The 15,280-nt window shown below is 46.6% G+C and overlaps 21 non-coding genes across 21 annotated transcripts; all 21 read left to right on the forward strand.

The window, feature by feature from the left end:
• The first annotated feature begins 433 nt into the window (after nucleotides 1–433).
• On the forward strand, nucleotides 434–515 carry trnas-uga (transfer RNA serine (anticodon UGA)). The gene has a single exon. It is a non-coding gene; the product is annotated as a tRNA-Ser (tRNA).
• A 580-nt stretch (nucleotides 516–1,095) lies between these two features.
• trnak-uuu (transfer RNA lysine (anticodon UUU)) lies at nucleotides 1,096–1,168 on the forward strand. The gene has a single exon. It is a non-coding gene; the product is annotated as a tRNA-Lys (tRNA).
• Nucleotides 1,169–1,665: 497 nt separating this feature from the next.
• Nucleotides 1,666–1,747, forward strand: trnas-uga (transfer RNA serine (anticodon UGA)). Its single transcript has one exon. It is a non-coding gene; the product is annotated as a tRNA-Ser (tRNA).
• Nucleotides 1,748–2,506: 759 nt separating this feature from the next.
• On the forward strand, nucleotides 2,507–2,588 carry trnas-uga (transfer RNA serine (anticodon UGA)). Its single transcript has one exon. It is a non-coding gene; the product is annotated as a tRNA-Ser (tRNA).
• A 580-nt stretch (nucleotides 2,589–3,168) lies between these two features.
• trnak-uuu (transfer RNA lysine (anticodon UUU)) lies at nucleotides 3,169–3,241 on the forward strand. The gene has a single exon. It is a non-coding gene; the product is annotated as a tRNA-Lys (tRNA).
• A 497-nt stretch (nucleotides 3,242–3,738) lies between these two features.
• trnas-uga (transfer RNA serine (anticodon UGA)) lies at nucleotides 3,739–3,820 on the forward strand. Its single transcript has one exon. It is a non-coding gene; the product is annotated as a tRNA-Ser (tRNA).
• A 580-nt stretch (nucleotides 3,821–4,400) lies between these two features.
• On the forward strand, nucleotides 4,401–4,473 carry trnak-uuu (transfer RNA lysine (anticodon UUU)). The gene has a single exon. It is a non-coding gene; the product is annotated as a tRNA-Lys (tRNA).
• A 497-nt stretch (nucleotides 4,474–4,970) lies between these two features.
• On the forward strand, nucleotides 4,971–5,052 carry trnas-uga (transfer RNA serine (anticodon UGA)). The gene has a single exon. It is a non-coding gene; the product is annotated as a tRNA-Ser (tRNA).
• A 1,150-nt stretch (nucleotides 5,053–6,202) lies between these two features.
• trnas-uga (transfer RNA serine (anticodon UGA)) lies at nucleotides 6,203–6,284 on the forward strand. Its single transcript has one exon. It is a non-coding gene; the product is annotated as a tRNA-Ser (tRNA).
• A 580-nt stretch (nucleotides 6,285–6,864) lies between these two features.
• trnak-uuu (transfer RNA lysine (anticodon UUU)) lies at nucleotides 6,865–6,937 on the forward strand. Its single transcript has one exon. It is a non-coding gene; the product is annotated as a tRNA-Lys (tRNA).
• A 497-nt stretch (nucleotides 6,938–7,434) lies between these two features.
• trnas-uga (transfer RNA serine (anticodon UGA)) lies at nucleotides 7,435–7,516 on the forward strand. Its single transcript has one exon. It is a non-coding gene; the product is annotated as a tRNA-Ser (tRNA).
• A 580-nt stretch (nucleotides 7,517–8,096) lies between these two features.
• Nucleotides 8,097–8,169, forward strand: trnak-uuu (transfer RNA lysine (anticodon UUU)). Its single transcript has one exon. It is a non-coding gene; the product is annotated as a tRNA-Lys (tRNA).
• A 497-nt stretch (nucleotides 8,170–8,666) lies between these two features.
• On the forward strand, nucleotides 8,667–8,748 carry trnas-uga (transfer RNA serine (anticodon UGA)). Its single transcript has one exon. It is a non-coding gene; the product is annotated as a tRNA-Ser (tRNA).
• Nucleotides 8,749–9,506: 758 nt separating this feature from the next.
• On the forward strand, nucleotides 9,507–9,588 carry trnas-uga (transfer RNA serine (anticodon UGA)). The gene has a single exon. It is a non-coding gene; the product is annotated as a tRNA-Ser (tRNA).
• A 580-nt stretch (nucleotides 9,589–10,168) lies between these two features.
• trnak-uuu (transfer RNA lysine (anticodon UUU)) lies at nucleotides 10,169–10,241 on the forward strand. The gene has a single exon. It is a non-coding gene; the product is annotated as a tRNA-Lys (tRNA).
• A 497-nt stretch (nucleotides 10,242–10,738) lies between these two features.
• trnas-uga (transfer RNA serine (anticodon UGA)) lies at nucleotides 10,739–10,820 on the forward strand. The gene has a single exon. It is a non-coding gene; the product is annotated as a tRNA-Ser (tRNA).
• Nucleotides 10,821–11,578: 758 nt separating this feature from the next.
• trnas-uga (transfer RNA serine (anticodon UGA)) lies at nucleotides 11,579–11,660 on the forward strand. Its single transcript has one exon. It is a non-coding gene; the product is annotated as a tRNA-Ser (tRNA).
• A 759-nt stretch (nucleotides 11,661–12,419) lies between these two features.
• On the forward strand, nucleotides 12,420–12,501 carry trnas-uga (transfer RNA serine (anticodon UGA)). The gene has a single exon. It is a non-coding gene; the product is annotated as a tRNA-Ser (tRNA).
• A 760-nt stretch (nucleotides 12,502–13,261) lies between these two features.
• trnas-uga (transfer RNA serine (anticodon UGA)) lies at nucleotides 13,262–13,343 on the forward strand. The gene has a single exon. It is a non-coding gene; the product is annotated as a tRNA-Ser (tRNA).
• Nucleotides 13,344–13,923: 580 nt separating this feature from the next.
• Nucleotides 13,924–13,996, forward strand: trnak-uuu (transfer RNA lysine (anticodon UUU)). Its single transcript has one exon. It is a non-coding gene; the product is annotated as a tRNA-Lys (tRNA).
• Nucleotides 13,997–15,063: 1,067 nt separating this feature from the next.
• Nucleotides 15,064–15,145, forward strand: trnas-uga (transfer RNA serine (anticodon UGA)). Its single transcript has one exon. It is a non-coding gene; the product is annotated as a tRNA-Ser (tRNA).
• The last annotated feature ends 135 nt before the right edge of the window (nucleotides 15,146–15,280 follow it).

Here is a 15,280-nt window from a genome sequence, read left to right on the forward strand (position 1 = left end):
AAGGTGGGCTTCCTCTTCAAGAAAAGATGTGGCGATGTGTTATTTCCCAGCATTTGGTGTTGTTTTGCCTTCTGTAATGCTTGGTTGCTGTCTCAGCAAGCAGTGGTGGGGGACTTTAGAGAAACGAGCTGAAGCTTGCTGTCGACTATGTATGTTCAGTCACTTCTAAGCGGTCGTGTGCAGGCCTGAGTGAGTGGATTGCTTTCTCTGATAAGTTGTTTAGTACTTTGTGTTGTGCCCGCAGCATCCCCAGTCCAAATCCGATTCACGACACTCTTTTCGTGTAGGTGAAGACGTCGTTGAACTCCTTTTTGCCATCACAGTATTTTAGCCGAGTGCATCCTCTGCTGCTCGCATTTGCATTGATGGTTGGCCCCAGTGTCCTCTGTTGCTCACATCCAGAAAAAAAATAGCATGTGACCCACAGGCAGGAGTAGTCGTGGCCGAGAGGTTAAGGCGATGGACTTGAAATCCATTGGGGTCTCCCCGCGCAGGTTCGAATCCTGCCGACTACGTTGATCCTTGTCACTTTGTCTGGTTGCGACAGGAATTGTGACGTCCAGAAGCTGTGTACAATCTGGATTTTTCTCTTACTTCATATGCAGCACTTAAAATGGGCAACCCACATCTCTTTTCAAGCTTGAAATGAGCACCGTTTCAAAAGGCTCAGATCATCTGTGATTTTGGCCATTCTATTCAGGCAATCGGAGCAATGGCTTTGGCATCCCCGATAACTCCAAGGCCTTCACAGTGTGCAGCTCAAGAGTTGCTGCATTCTATTTTGTGGAGAATCTTGCATATTAGTGTTTTGAAATGTCGGATTTGCTCTCTCTTAGCATAGTGAAACAGAAACCTACTCATTGTGTACCAATTACTTGTTTGTCCAAACCACCTTAGAGTTAGCAACCGGCCATGAAAAAAAGAACACTCTTTCAATGTCAGTGTTCCTAGCTTGCCAGGAGCAGCCCATCTCTCTTGCCCCTTTACAAATTGTGGTCTTCATCATTTGATGCCACAAATTTTAAGCTGACAAAGCAGGAACACTTTATGGAGAAAGTGCTGTTAAATCCCCGAGGTGCCTGTTCCTTGGTAAGAGCCTGGATAGCTCAGTCGGTAGAGCATCAGACTTTTAATCTGAGGGTCCAGGGTTCAAGTCCCTGTTCGGGCGAAGGTCTGTCACTTTGTTGCAGACCTCCCCTAATCACTTGCTGTCCTCTTACCAGCCTTTGAGGAAGGTGGGCTTCCTCTTCAAGAAAAGATGTGGCGATGTGTTATTTCCCAGCATTTGGTGTTGTTTTGCCTTCTGTAATGCTTGGTTGCTGTCTCAGCAAGCAGTGGTGGGGGACTTTAGAGAAACGAGCTGAAGCTTGCTGTCGACTATGTATGTTCAGTCACTTCTAAGCGGTCGTGTGCAGGCCTGAGTGAGTGGATTGCTTTCTCTGTTAAGTTGTTTAGTACTTTGTGTTGTGCCCGCAGCATCCCCAGTCCAAATCCGGATCACGACACTCTTTTCGTGTAGGTGAAGACGTCGTTGAACTCCTTTTTGCCATCACAGTATTTTAGCCGAGTGCATCCTCTGCTGCTCGCATTTGCATTGATGGTTGGCCCCAGTGTCCTCTGTTGCTCACATCCAGAAAAAAAATAGCATGTGACCCACAGGCAGGAGTAGTCGTGGCCGAGAGGTTAAGGCGATGGACTTGAAATCCATTGGGGTCTCCCCGCGCAGGTTCGAACCCTGCCGACTATGTTGATCCTTGTCACTTTGTCTGGTTGCGACAGGAATTGTGACATCCAGAAGCTGTGTACAATCTGGATTTTTCTCTTACTTCATATGCAGCACTTAAAATGGGCAACCCACATCTCTTTTCAAGCTTGAAATGAGCACCGTTTCAAAAGGCTCAGATCATCTGTGATTTTGGCCATTCTATTCAGGCAATCGGAGCAATGGCTTTGGCATCCCCGATAACTCCAAGGCCTTCACAGTGTGCAGCTCAAGAGTTGCTGCATTTTATTTTGTGGAGAATCTTGCATATTAGTGTTTTGAAATGTCGGATTTGCTCTCTCTTAGCATAGTGAAACAGAAACCTACTCATTGTGTACCAATTACTTGTTTGTCCAAACCACCTTAGAGTTAGCAACCGGCCATGAAAAAAAGAACACTCTTTCAATGTCAGTGTTCCTAGCTTGCCAGGAGCAGCCCATCTCTCTTGCCCCTTTACAATTGTGGTCTTCATCATTTGATGCCACAAATTTTAAGCTGACAAAGCAGGAACACTTTATGGAGAAAGTTGTTTAGTACTTTGTGTTGTGCCCGCAGCATCCCCAGTCCAAATCCGGATCACGACACTCTTTTCGTGTAGGTGAAGACGTCGTTGAACTCCTTTTTGCCATCACAGTATTTTAGCCGAGTGCATCCTCTGCTGCTCGCATTTGCATTGATGGTTGGCCCCAGTGTCCTCTGTTGCTCACATCCAGAAAAAAAATAGCATGTGACCCACAGGCAGGAGTAGTCGTGGCCGAGAGGTTAAGGTGATGGACTTGAAATCCATTGGGGTCTCCCCGCGCAGGTTCGAACCCTGCCGACTACGTTGATCCTTGTCACTTTGTCTGGTTGCGACAGGAATTGTGACGTCCAGAAGCTGTGTACAATCTGGATTTTTCTCTTACTTCATATGCAGCACTTAAAATGGGCAACCCACATCTCTTTTCAAGCTTGAAATGAGCACCGTTTCAAAAGGCTCAGATCATCTGTGATTTTGGCCATTCTATTCAGGCAATCGGAGCAATGGCTTTGGCATCCCCGATAACTCCAAGGCCTTCACAGTGTGCAGCTCAAGAGTTGCTGCATTCTATTTTGTGGAGAATCTTGCATATTAGTGTTTTGAAATGTCGGATTTGCTCTTTCTTAGCATAGTGAAACAGAAACCTACTCATTGTGTACCAATTACTTGTTTGTCCAAACCACCTTAGAGTTAGCAACCGGCCATGAAAAAAAGAACACTCTTTCAATGTCAGTGTTCCTAGCTTGCCAGGAGCAGCCCATCTCTCTTGCCCCTTTACAAATTGTGGTCTTCATCATTTGATGCCACACATTTTAAGCTGACAAAGCAGGAACACTTTATGGAGAAAGTGCTGTTAAATCCCCGAGGTGCCTGTTCCTTGGTAAGAGCCCGGATAGCTCAGTCGGTAGAGCATCAGACTTTTAATCTGAGGGTCCAGGGTTCAAGTCCCTGTTTGGGCGAATGTGTGTCACTTTGTTGCAGACCTCCCCTAATCACTTGCTGTCCTCTTACCAGCCTTTGAGGAAGGTGGGCTTCCTCTTCAAGAAAAGATGTGGCGATGTGTTATTTCCCAGCATTTGGTGTTGTTTTGCCTTCTGTAATGCTTGGTTGCTGTCTCAGCAAGCAGTGGTGGGGGACTTTAGAGAAACGAGCTGAAGCTTGCTGTCGACTATGTATGTTCAGTCACTTCTAAGCGGTCGTGTGCAGGCCTGAGTGAGTGGATTGCTTTCTCTGTTAAGTTGTTTAGTACTTTGTGTTGTGCCCGCAGCATCCCCAGTCCAAATCCGGATCACGACACTCTTTTCGTGTAGGTGAAGACGTCGTTGAACTCCTTTTTGCCATCACAGTATTTTAGCCGAGTGCATCCTCTGCTGCTCGCATTTGCATTGATGGTTGGCCCCAGTGTCCTCTGTTGCTCACATCCAGAAAAAAAATAGCATGTGACCCACAGGCAGGAGTAGTCGTGGCCGAGAGGTTAAGGCGATGGACTTGAAATCCATTGGGGTCTCCCCGCGCAGGTTCGAACCCTGCCGACTACGTTGATCCTTGTCACTTTGTCTGGTTGCGACAGGAATTGTGACGTCCAGAAGCTGTGTACAATCTGGATTTTTCTCTTACTTCATATGCAGCACTTAAAATGGGCAACCCACATCTCTTTTCAAGCTTGAAATGAGCACCGTTTCAAAAGGCTCAGATCATCTGTGATTTTGGCCATTCTATTCAGGCAATCGGAGCAATGGCTTTGGCATCCCCGATAACTCCAAGGCCTTCACAGTGTGCAGCTCAAGAGTTGCTGCATTCTATTTTGTGGAGAATCTTGCATATTAGTGTTTTGAAATGTCGGATTTGCTCTCTCTTAGCATAGTGAAACAGAAACCTACTCATTGTGTACCAATTACTTGTTTGTCCAAACCACCTTAGAGTTAGCAACCGGCCATGAAAAAAAGAACACTCTTTCAATGTCAGTGTTCCTAGCTTGCCAGGAGCAGCCCATCTCTCTTGCCCCTTTACAAATTGTGGTCTTCATCATTTGATGCCACACATTTTAAGCTGACAAAGCAGGAACACTTTATGGAGAAAGTGCTGTTAAATCCCCGAGGTGCCTGTTCCTTGGTAAGAGCCCGGATAGCTCAGTCGGTAGAGCATCAGACTTTTAATCTGAGGGTCCAGGGTTCAAGTCCCTGTTCGGGCGAAGGTCTGTCACTTTGTTGCAGACCTCCCCTAATCACTTGCTGTCCTCTTACCAGCCTTTGAGGAAGGTGGGCTTCCTCTTCAAGAAAAGATGTGGCGATGTGTTATTTCCCAGCATTTGGTGTTGTTTTGCCTTCTGTAATGCTTGGTTGCTGTCTCAGCAAGCAGTGGTGGGGGACTTAAGAGAAACGAGCTGAAGCTTGCTGTCGACTATGTATGTTCAGTCACTTCTAAGCGGTCGTGTGCAGGCCTGAGTGAGTGGATTGCTTTCTCTGTTAAGTTGTTTAGTACTTTGTGTTGTGCCCGCAGCATCCCCAGTCCAAATCCGGATCACGACACTCTTTTCGTGTAGGTGAAGACGTCGTTGAACTCCTTTTTGCCATCACAGTATTTTAGCCGAGTGCATCCTCTGCTGCTCGCATTTGCATTGATGGTTGGCCCCAGTGTCCTCTGTTGCTCACATCCAGAAAAAAAATAGCATGTGACCCACAGGCAGGAGTAGTCGTGGCCGAGAGGTTAAGGCGATGGACTTGAAATCCATTGGGGTCTCCCCGCGCAGGTTCGAACCCTGCCGACTACGTTGATCCTTGTCACTTTGTCTGGTTGCGACAGGAATTGTGACGTCCAGAAGCTGTGTACAATCTGGATTTTTCTCTTACTTCATATGCAGCACTTAAAATGGGCAACCCACATCTCTTTTCAAGCTTGAAATGAGCACCGTTTCAAAAGGCTCAGATCATCTGTGATTTTGGCCATTCTATTCAGGCAATCGGAGCAATGGCTTTGGCATCCCCGATAACTCCAAGGCCTTCACAGTGTGCAGCTCAAGAGTTGCTGCATTCTATTTTGTGGAGAATCTTGCATATTAGTGTTTTGAAATGTCGGATTTGCTCTCTCTTAGCATAGTGAAACAGAAACCTACTCATTGTGTACCAATTACTTGTTTGTCCAAACCACCTTAGAGTTAGCAACCGGCCATGAAAAAAAGAACACTCTTTCAATGTCAGTGTTCCTAGCTTGCCAGGAGCAGCCCATCTCTCTTGCCCCTTTACAAATTGTGGTCTTCATCATTTGATGCCACACATTTTAAGCTGACAAAGCAGGAACACTTTATGGAGAAAGTGCTGTTAAATCCCCGAGGTGCCTGTTCCTTGGTAAGAGCCCGGATAGCTCAGTCGGTAGAGCATCAGACTTTTAATCTGAGGGTCCAGGGTTCAAGTCCTTGTTCGGGCGAAGGTCTGTCACTTTGTTGCAGACCTCCCCTAATCACTTGCTGTCCTCTTACCAGCCTTTGAGGAAGGTGGGCTTCCTCTTCAAGAAAAGATGTGGCGATGTGTTATTTCCCAGCATTTGGTGTTGTTTTGCCTTCTGTAATGCTTGGTTGCTGTCTCAGCAAGCAGTGGTGGGGGACTTTAGAGAAACGAGCTGAAGCTTGCTGTCGACTATGTATGTTCAGTCACTTCTAAGCGGTCGTGTGCAGGCCTGAGTGAGTGGATTGCTTTCTCTGTTAAGTTGTTTAGTACTTTGTGTTGTGCCTGCAGCATCCCCAGTCCAAATCCGGATCACGACACTCTTTTCGTGTAGGTGAAGACGTCGTTGAACTCCTTTTTGCCATCACAGTATTTTAGCCGAGTGCATCCTCTGCTGCTCGCATTTGCATTGATGGTTGGCCCCAGTGTCCTCTGTTGCTCACATCCAGAAAAAAAATAGCATGTGACCCACAGGCAGGAGTAGTCGTGGCCGAGAGGTTAAGGCGATGGACTTGAAATCCATTGGGGTCTCCCCGCGCAGGTTCGAACCCTGCCGACTACGTTGATCCTTGTCACTTTGTCTGGTTGCGACAGGAATTGTGACATCCAGAAGCTGTGTACAATCTGGATTTTTCTCTTACTTCATATGCAGCACTTAAAATGGGCAACCCATATCTCTTTTCAAGCTTGAAATGAGCACCGTTTCAAAAGGCTCAGATCATCTGTGATTTTGGCCATTCTATTCAGGCAATCGGAGCAATGGCTTTGGCATCCCCGATAACTCCAAGGCCTTCACAGTGTGCAGCTCAAGAGTTGCTGCATTCTATTTTGTGGAGAATCTTGCATATTAGTGTTTTGAAATGTCGGATTTGCTCTCTCTTAGCATAGTGAAACAGAAACCTACTCATTGTGTACCAATTACTTGTTTGTCCAAACCACCTTAGAGTTAGCAACCGGCCATGAAAAAAAGAACACTCTTTCAATGTCAGTGTTCCTAGCATGCCAGGAGCAGCCCATCTCTCTTGCCCCTTTACAAATTGTGGTCTTCATCATTTGATGCCACAAATTTTAAGCTGACAAAGCAGGAACACTTTATGGAGAAAGTGCTGTTAAATCCCCGAGGTGCCTGTTCCTTGGTAAGAGCCCGGATAGCTCAGTCGGTAGAGCATCAGACTTTTAATCTGAGGGTCCAGGGTTCAAGTCCCTGTTCGGGCGAAGGTCTGTCACTTTGTTGCAGACCTCCCCTAATCACTTGCTGTCCTCTTACCAGCCTTTGAGGAAGGTGGGCTTCCTCTTCAAGAAAAGATGTGGCGATGTGTTATTTCCCAGCATTTGGTGTTGTTTTGCCTTCTGTAATGCTTGGTTGCTGTCTCAGCAAGCAGTGGTGGGGGACTTTAGAGAAACGAGCTGAAGCTTGCTGTCGACTATGTATGTTCAGTCACTTCTAAGCGGTCGTGTGCAGGCCTGAGTGAGTGGATTGCTTTCTCTGTTAAGTTGTTTAGTACTTTGTGTTGTGCCCGCAGCATCCCCAGTCCAAATCCGGATCACGACACTCTTTTCGTGTAGGTGAAGACGTCGTTGAACTCCTTTTTGCCATCACAGTATTTTAGCCGAGTGCATCCTCTGCTGCTCGCATTTGCATTGATGGTTGGCACCAGTGTCCTCTGTTGCTCACATCCAGAAAAAAAATAGCATGTGACCCACAGGCAGGAGTAGTCGTGGCCGAGAGGTTAAGGCGATGGACTTGAAATCCATTGGGGTCTCCCCGCGCAGGTTCGAACCCTGCCGACTACGTTGATCCTTGTCACTTTGTCTGGTTGCGACAGGAATTGTGACATCCAGAAGCTGTGTACAATCTGGATTTTTCTCTTACTTCATATGCAGCACTTAAAATGGGCAACCCACATCTCTTTTCAAGCTTGAAATGAGCACCGTTTCAAAAGGCTCAGATCATCTGTGATTTTGGCCATTCTATTCAGGCAATCGGAGCAATGGCTTTGGCATCCCCGATAACTCCAAGGCCTTCACAGTGTGCAGCTCAAGAGTTGCTGCATTCTATTTTGTGGAGAATCTTGCATATTAGTGTTTTGAAATGTCGGATTTGCTCTCTCTTAGCATAGTGAAACAGAAACCTACTCATTGTGAACCAATTACTTGTTTGTCCAAACCACCTTAGAGTTAGCAACCGGCCATGAAAAAAAGAACACTCTTTCAATGTCAGTGTTCCTAGCATGCCAGGAGCAGCCCATCTCTCTTGCCCCTTTACAAATTGTGGTCTTCATCATTTGATGCCACAAATTTTAAGCTGACAAAGCAGGAACACTTTATGGAGAAAGTGCTGTTAAATCCCCGAGGTGCCTGTTCCTTGGTAAGAGCCCGGATAGCTCAGTCGGTAGAGCATCAGACTTTTAATCTGAGGGTCCAGGGTTCAAGTCCCTGTTCGGGCGAAGGTCTGTCACTTTGTTGCAGACCTCCCCTAATCACTTGCTGTCCTCTTACCAGCCTTTGAGGAAGGTGGGCTTCCTCTTCAAGAAAAGATGTGGCGATGTGTTATTTCCCAGCATTTGGTGTTGTTTTGCCTTCTGTAATGCTTGGTTGCTGTCTCAGCAAGCAGTGGTGGGGGACTTTAGAGAAACGAGCTGAAGCTTGCTGTCGACTATGTATGTTCAGTCACTTCTAAGCGGTCGTGTGCAGGCCTGAGTGAGTGGATTGCTTTCTCTGTTAAGTTGTTTAGTACTTTGTGTTGTGCCCGCAGCATCCCCAGTCCAAATCCGGATCACGACACTCTTTTCGTGTAGGTGAAGACGTCGTTGAACTCCTTTTTGCCATCACAGTATTTTAGCCGGGTGCATCCTCTGCTGCTCGCATTTGCATTGATGGTTGGCACCAGTGTCCTCTGTTGCTCACATCCAGAAAAAAAATAGCATGTGACCCACAGGCAGGAGTAGTCGTGGCCGAGAGGTTAAGGCGATGTCCTTGAAATCCATTGGGGTATCCCCGCGCAGGTTCGAACCCTGCCGACTACGTTGATCCTTGTCACTTTGTCTGGTTGCGACAGGAATTGTGACATCCAGAAGCTGTGTACAATCTGGATTTTTCTCTTACTTCATATGCAGCACTCAAAATGGGCAACCCACATCTCTTTTCAAGCTTGAAATGAGCACCGTTTCAAAAGGCTCAGATCATCTGTGATTTTGGCCATTCTATTCAGGCAATCGGAGCAATGGCTTTGGCATCCCCGATAACTCCAAGGCCTTCACAGTGTGCAGCTCAAGAGTTGCTGCATTCTATTTTGTGGAGAATCTTGCATATTAGTGTTTTGAAATGTTGGATTTGCTCTCTCTTAGCATAGTGAAACAGAAACCTACTCATTGTGTACCAATTACTTGTTTGTCCAAACCACCTTAGAGTTAGCAACCGGCCATGAAAAAAAGAACACTCTTTCAATGTCAGTGTTCCTAGCTTGCCAGGAGCAGCCCATCTCTCTTGCCCCTTTACAAATTGTGGTCTTCATCATTTGATGCCACAAATTTTAAGCTGACAAAGCAGGAACACTTTATGGAGAAAGTTGTTTAGTACTTTGTGTTGTGCGCAGCATCCCCAGTCCAAATCCGGATCACGACACTCTTTTCGTGTAGGTGAAGACGTCGTTGAACTCCTTTTTGCCATCACAGTATTTTAGCCGAGTGCATCCTCTGCTGCTCGCATTTGCATTGATGGTTGGCCCCAGTGTCCTCTGTTGCTCACATCCAGAAAAAAAATAGCATGTGACCCACAGGCAGGAGTAGTCGTGGCCGAGAGGTTAAGGCGATGGACTTGAAATCCATTGGGGTCTCCCCGCGCAGGTTCGAACCCTGCCGACTACGTTGATCCTTGTCACTTTGTCTGGTTGCGACAGGAATTGTGACATCCAGAAGCTGTGTACAATCTGGATTTTTCTCTTACTTCATATGCAGCACTTAAAATGGGCAACCCACATCTCTTTTCAAGCTTGAAATGAGCACCGTTTCAAAAGGCTCAGATCATCTGTGATTTTGGCCATTCTATTCAGGCAATCGGAGCAATGGCTTTGGCATCCCCGATAACTCCAAGGCCTTCACAGTGTGCAGCTCAAGAGTTGCTGCATTCTATTTTGTGGAGAATCTTGCATATTAGTGTTTTGAAATGTCGGATTTGCTCTCTCTTAGCATAGTGAAACAGAAACCTACTCATTGTGAACCAATTACTTGTTTGTCCAAACCACCTTAGAGTTAGCAACCGGCCATGAAAAAAAGAACACTCTTTCAATGTCAGTGTTCCTAGCATGCCAGGAGCAGCCCATCTCTCTTGCCCCTTTACAAATTGTGGTCTTCATCATTTGATGCCACAAATTTTAAGCTGACAAAGCAGGAACACTTTATGGAGAAAGTGCTGTTAAATCCCCGAGGTGCCTGTTCCTTGGTAAGAGCCCGGATAGCTCAGTCGGTAGAGCATCAGACTTTTAATCTGAGGGTCCAGGGTTCAAGTCCCTGTTCGGGCGAAGGTCTGTCACTTTGTTGCAGACCTCCCCTAATCACTTGCTGTCCTCTTACCAGCCTTTGAGGAAGGTGGGCTTCCTCTTCAAGAAAAGATGTGGCGATGTGTTATTTCCCAGCATTTGGTGTTGTTTTGCCTTCTGTAATGCTTGGTTGCTGTCTCAGCAAGCAGTGGTGGGGGACTTTAGAGAAACGAGCTGAAGCTTGCTGTCGACTATGTATGTTCAGTCACTTCTAAGCGGTCGTGTGCAGGCCTGAGTGAGTGGATTGCTTTCTCTGTTAAGTTGTTTAGTACTTTGTGTTGTGCCCGCAGCATCCCCAGTCCAAATCCGGATCACGACACTCTTTTCGTGTAGGTGAAGACGTCGTTGAACTCCTTTTTGCCATCACAGTATTTTAGCCGGGTGCATCCTCTGCTGCTCGCATTTGCATTGATGGTTGGCACCAGTGTCCTCTGTTGCTCACATCCAGAAAAAAAATAGCATGTGACCCACAGGCAGGAGTAGTCGTGGCCGAGAGGTTAAGGCGATGTCCTTGAAATCCATTGGGGTATCCCCGCGCAGGTTCGAACCCTGCCGACTACGTTGATCCTTGTCACTTTGTCTGGTTGCGACAGGAATTGTGACATCCAGAAGCTGTGTACAATCTGGATTTTTCTCTTACTTCATATGCAGCACTCAAAATGGGCAACCCACATCTCTTTTCAAGCTTGAAATGAGCACCGTTTCAAAAGGCTCAGATCATCTGTGATTTTGGCCATTCTATTCAGGCAATCGGAGCAATGGCTTTGGCATCCCCGATAACTCCAAGGCCTTCACAGTGTGCAGCTCAAGAGTTGCTGCATTCTATTTTGTGGAGAATCTTGCATATTAGTGTTTTGAAATGTCGGATTTGCTCTCTCTTAGCATAGTGAAACAGAAACCTACTCATTGTGTACCAATTACTTGTTTGTCCAAACCACCTTAGAGTTAGCAACCGGCCATGAAAAAAAGAACACTCTTTCAATGTCAGTGTTCCTAGCTTGCCAGGAGCAGCCCATCTCTCTTGCCCCTTTACAAATTGTGGTCTTCATCATTTGATGCCACAAATTTTAAGCTGACAAAGCAGGAACACTTTATGGAGAAAGTTGTTTAGTACTTTGTGTTGTGCGCAGCATCCCCAGTCCAAATCCGGATCACGACACTCTTTTCGTGTAGGTGAAGACGTCGTTGAACTCCTTTTTGCCATCACAGTATTTTAGCCGAGTGCATCCTCTGCTGCTCGCATTTGCATTGATGGTTGGCCCCAGTGTCCTCTGTTGCTCACATCCAGAAAAAAAATAGCATGTGACCCACAGGCAGGAGTAGTCGTGGCCGAGAGGTTAAGGCGATGGACTTGAAATCCATTGCGGTCTCCCCGCGCAGGTTTGAACCCTGCCGACTATGTTGATCCTTGTCACTTTGTCTGGTTGCGACAGGAATTGTGACATCCAGAAGCTGTGTACAATCTGGATTTTTCTCTTACTTCATATGCAGCACTTAAAATGGGCAACCCACATCTCTTTTCAAGCTTGAAATGAGCACCGTTTCAAAAGGCTCAGATCATCTGTGATTTTGGCCATTCTATTCAGGCAATCGGAGCAATGGCTTTGGCATCCCCGATAACTCCAAGGCCTTCACAGTGTGCAGCTCAAGAGTTGCTGCATTTTATTTTGTGGAGAATCTTGCATATTAGTGTTTTGAAATGTCGGATTTGCTCTCTCTTAGCATAGTGAAACAGAAACCTACTCATTGTGTACCAATTACTTGTTTGTCCAAACCACCTTAGAGTTAGCAACCGGCCATGAAAAAAAGAACACTCTTTCAATGTCAGTGTTCCTAGCTTGCCAGGAGCAGCCCATCTCTCTTGCCCCTTTACAATTGTGGTCTTCATCATTTGATGCCACAAATTTTAAGCTGACAAAGCAGGAACACTTTATGGAGAAAGTTGTTTAGTACTTTGTGTTGTGCCCGCAGCATCCCCAGTCCAAATCCGGATCACGACACTCTTTTCGTGTAGGTGAAGACGTCGTTGAACTCCTTTTTGCCATCACAGTATTTTAGCCGAGTGCATCCTCTGCTGCTCGCATTTGCATTGATGGTTGGCACCAGTGTCCTCTGTTGCTCACATCCAGAAAAAAAATAGCATGTGACCCACAGGCAGGAGTAGTCGTGGCCGAGAGGTTAAGGCGATGGCCTTGAAATCCATTGGGGTCTCCCCGCGCAGGTTCGAACCCTGCCGACTACGTTGATCCTTGTCACTTTGTCTGGTTGCGACAGGAATTGTGACATCCAGAAGCTGTGTACAATCTGGATTTTTCTCTTACTTCATATGCAGCACTTAAAATGGGCAACCCACATCTCTTTTCAAGCTTGAAATGAGCACCGTTTCAAAAGGCTCAGATCATCTGTGATTTTGGCCATTCTATTCAGGCAATCGGAGCAATGGCTTTGGCATCCCCGATAACTCCAAGGCCTTCACAGTGTGCAGCTCAAGAGTTGCTGCATTCTATTTTGTGGAGAATCTTGCATATTAGTGTTTTGAAATGTCGGATTTGCTCTCTCTTAGCATAGTGAAACAGAAACCTACTCATTGTGTACCAATTACTTGTTTGTCCAAACCACCTTAGAGTTAGCAACCGGCCATGAAAAAAAGAACACTCTTTCAATGTCAGTGTTCCTAGCTTGCCAGGAGCAGCCCATCTCTCTTGCCCCTTTACAAATTGTGGTCTTCATCATTTGATCTCACAAATTTTAAGCTGACAAAGCAGGAACACTTTATGGAGAAAGTTGTTTAGTACTTTGTGTTGTGCCCGCAGCATCCCCAGTCCAAATCCGGATCACGACACTCTTTTCGTGTAGGTGAAGACGTCGTTGAACTCCTTTTTGCCATCACAGTATTTTAGCCGAGTGCATCCTCTGCTGCTCGCATTTGCATTGATGGTTGGCCCCAGTGTCCTCTGTTGCTCACATCCAGAAAAAAAATAGCATGTGACCCACAGGCAGGAGTAGTCGTGGCCGAGAGGTTAAGGCGATGGACTTGAAATCCATTGGGGTCTCCCCGCGCAGGTTCGAACCCTGCCGACTACGTTGATCCTTGTCACTTTGTCTGGTTGCGACAGGAATTGTGACGTCCAGAAGCTGTGTACAATCTGGATTTTTCTCTTACTTCATATGCAGCACTTAAAATGGGCAACCCACATCTCTTTTCAAGCTTGAAATGAGCACCGTTTCAAAAGGCTCAGATCATCTGTGATTTTGGCCATTCTATTCAGGCAATCGGAGCAATGGCTTTGGCATCCCCGATAACTCCAAGGCCTTCACAGTGTGCAGCTCAAGAGTTGCTGCATTCTATTTTGTGGAGAATCTTGCATATTAGAGTTTTGAAATGTCGGATTTGCTCTCTCTTAGCATAGTGAAACAGAAACCTACTCATTGTGTACCAATTACTTGTTTGTCCAAACCACCTTAGAGTTAGCAACCGGCCATGAAAAAAAGAACACTCTTTCAATGTCAGTGTTCCTAGCTTGCCAGGAGCAGCCCATCTCTCTTGCCCCTTTACAAATTGTGGTCTTCATCATTTGATGCCACACATTTTAAGCTGACAAAGCAGGAACACTTTATGGAGAAAGTGCTGTTAAATCCCCGAGGTGCCTGTTCCTTGGTAAGAGCCCGGATAGCTCAGTCGGTAGAGCATCAGACTTTTAATCTGAGGGTCCAGGGTTCAAGTCCCTGTTCGGGCGAAGGTCTGTCACTTTGTTGCAGACCTCCCCTAATCACTTGCTGTCCTCTTACCAGCCTTTGAGGAAGGTGGGCTTCCTCTTCAAGAAAAGATGTGGCGATGTGTTATTTCCCAGCATTTGGTGTTGTTTTGCCTTCTGTAATGCTTGGTTGCTGTCTCAGCAAGCAGTGGTGGGGGACTTTAGAGAAACGAGCTGAAGCTTGCTGTCGACTATGTATGTTCAGTCACTTCTAAGCGGTCGTGTGCAGGCCTGAGTGAGTAATTCATTACATTTATATAGCGCTTTTCTAGGCACTCAAAGCGCTTTACATAGAGGGGGGGATCTCCTCAACCACCACCAATGTGCAGCATCCACTTGGATGATGCGACGGCAGCCATATTGCGCCAGAATGCTCACCACACACTAGCTTACTGGTGGAGAGGAGACAGTGAAGAAGCCAATCAGTATATGGGGATGATTAGGAGGCCATGGTGGACAGAGGCCAATGGGCAGATTTGGCCAGGATGCCGGGGTTACACCCCTACTCTTTCGAAAGACATCCTGGGATTTTTAATGACCACAGAGAGTCAGGACCTCGGTTTAACGTCTCATCCGAAGGACGGTGCTATTTTGACAGTATAGTGTCCCCGTCACTATACTGGGGCTTTAGGACCCACACAGACCACAGGGATAGCACCCCCTGCTGGCCTCACTAACACCTCTTCCAGCAGCAACCTGGTTTTCTCAGAAGGTCTCCCATCCAGGTACTAACCAGGCTCAGCCCTGCTTAGCTTCAGTGGGCAACCAGTCTTGGGCTACAAGGTGATATGGCTGCTGGCAAGTGGATTGTGGATTGCTTTCTCTGTTAAGTTGTTTAGTACTTTGTGTTGTGCCCGCAGCATCCCCAGTCCAAATCCGGATCACGACACTCTTTTCGTGTAGGTGAAGACGTCGTTGAACTCCTTTTTGCCATCACAGTATTTTAGCCGAGTGCATCCTCTGCTGCTCGCATTTGCATTGATGGTTGGCCCCAGTGTCCTCTGTTGCTCACATCCAGAAAAAAAATAGCATGTGACCCACAGGCAGGAGTAGTCGTGGCCGAGAGGTTAAGGCGATGGACTTGAAATCCATTGGGGTCTCCCCGCGCAGGTTCGAACCCTGCCGACTATGTTGATCCTTGTCACTTTGTCTGGTTGCGACAGGAATTGTGACATCCAGAAGCTGTGTACAATCTGGATTTTTCTCTTACTTCATATGCAGCACTTAAAATGGGCAACCCACATCTCTTTTCAAGCTTGAAATGAG

Source organism: Rhinichthys klamathensis, unplaced genomic scaffold, assembly GCF_029890125.1.
Source record: "Rhinichthys klamathensis goyatoka isolate OS25496 unplaced genomic scaffold, OSU_Roscu_1.1 h1tg000141l_1, whole genome shotgun sequence".
In the NCBI taxonomy this organism is placed as follows: domain Eukaryota; kingdom Metazoa; phylum Chordata; class Actinopteri; order Cypriniformes; family Leuciscidae; genus Rhinichthys; species Rhinichthys klamathensis.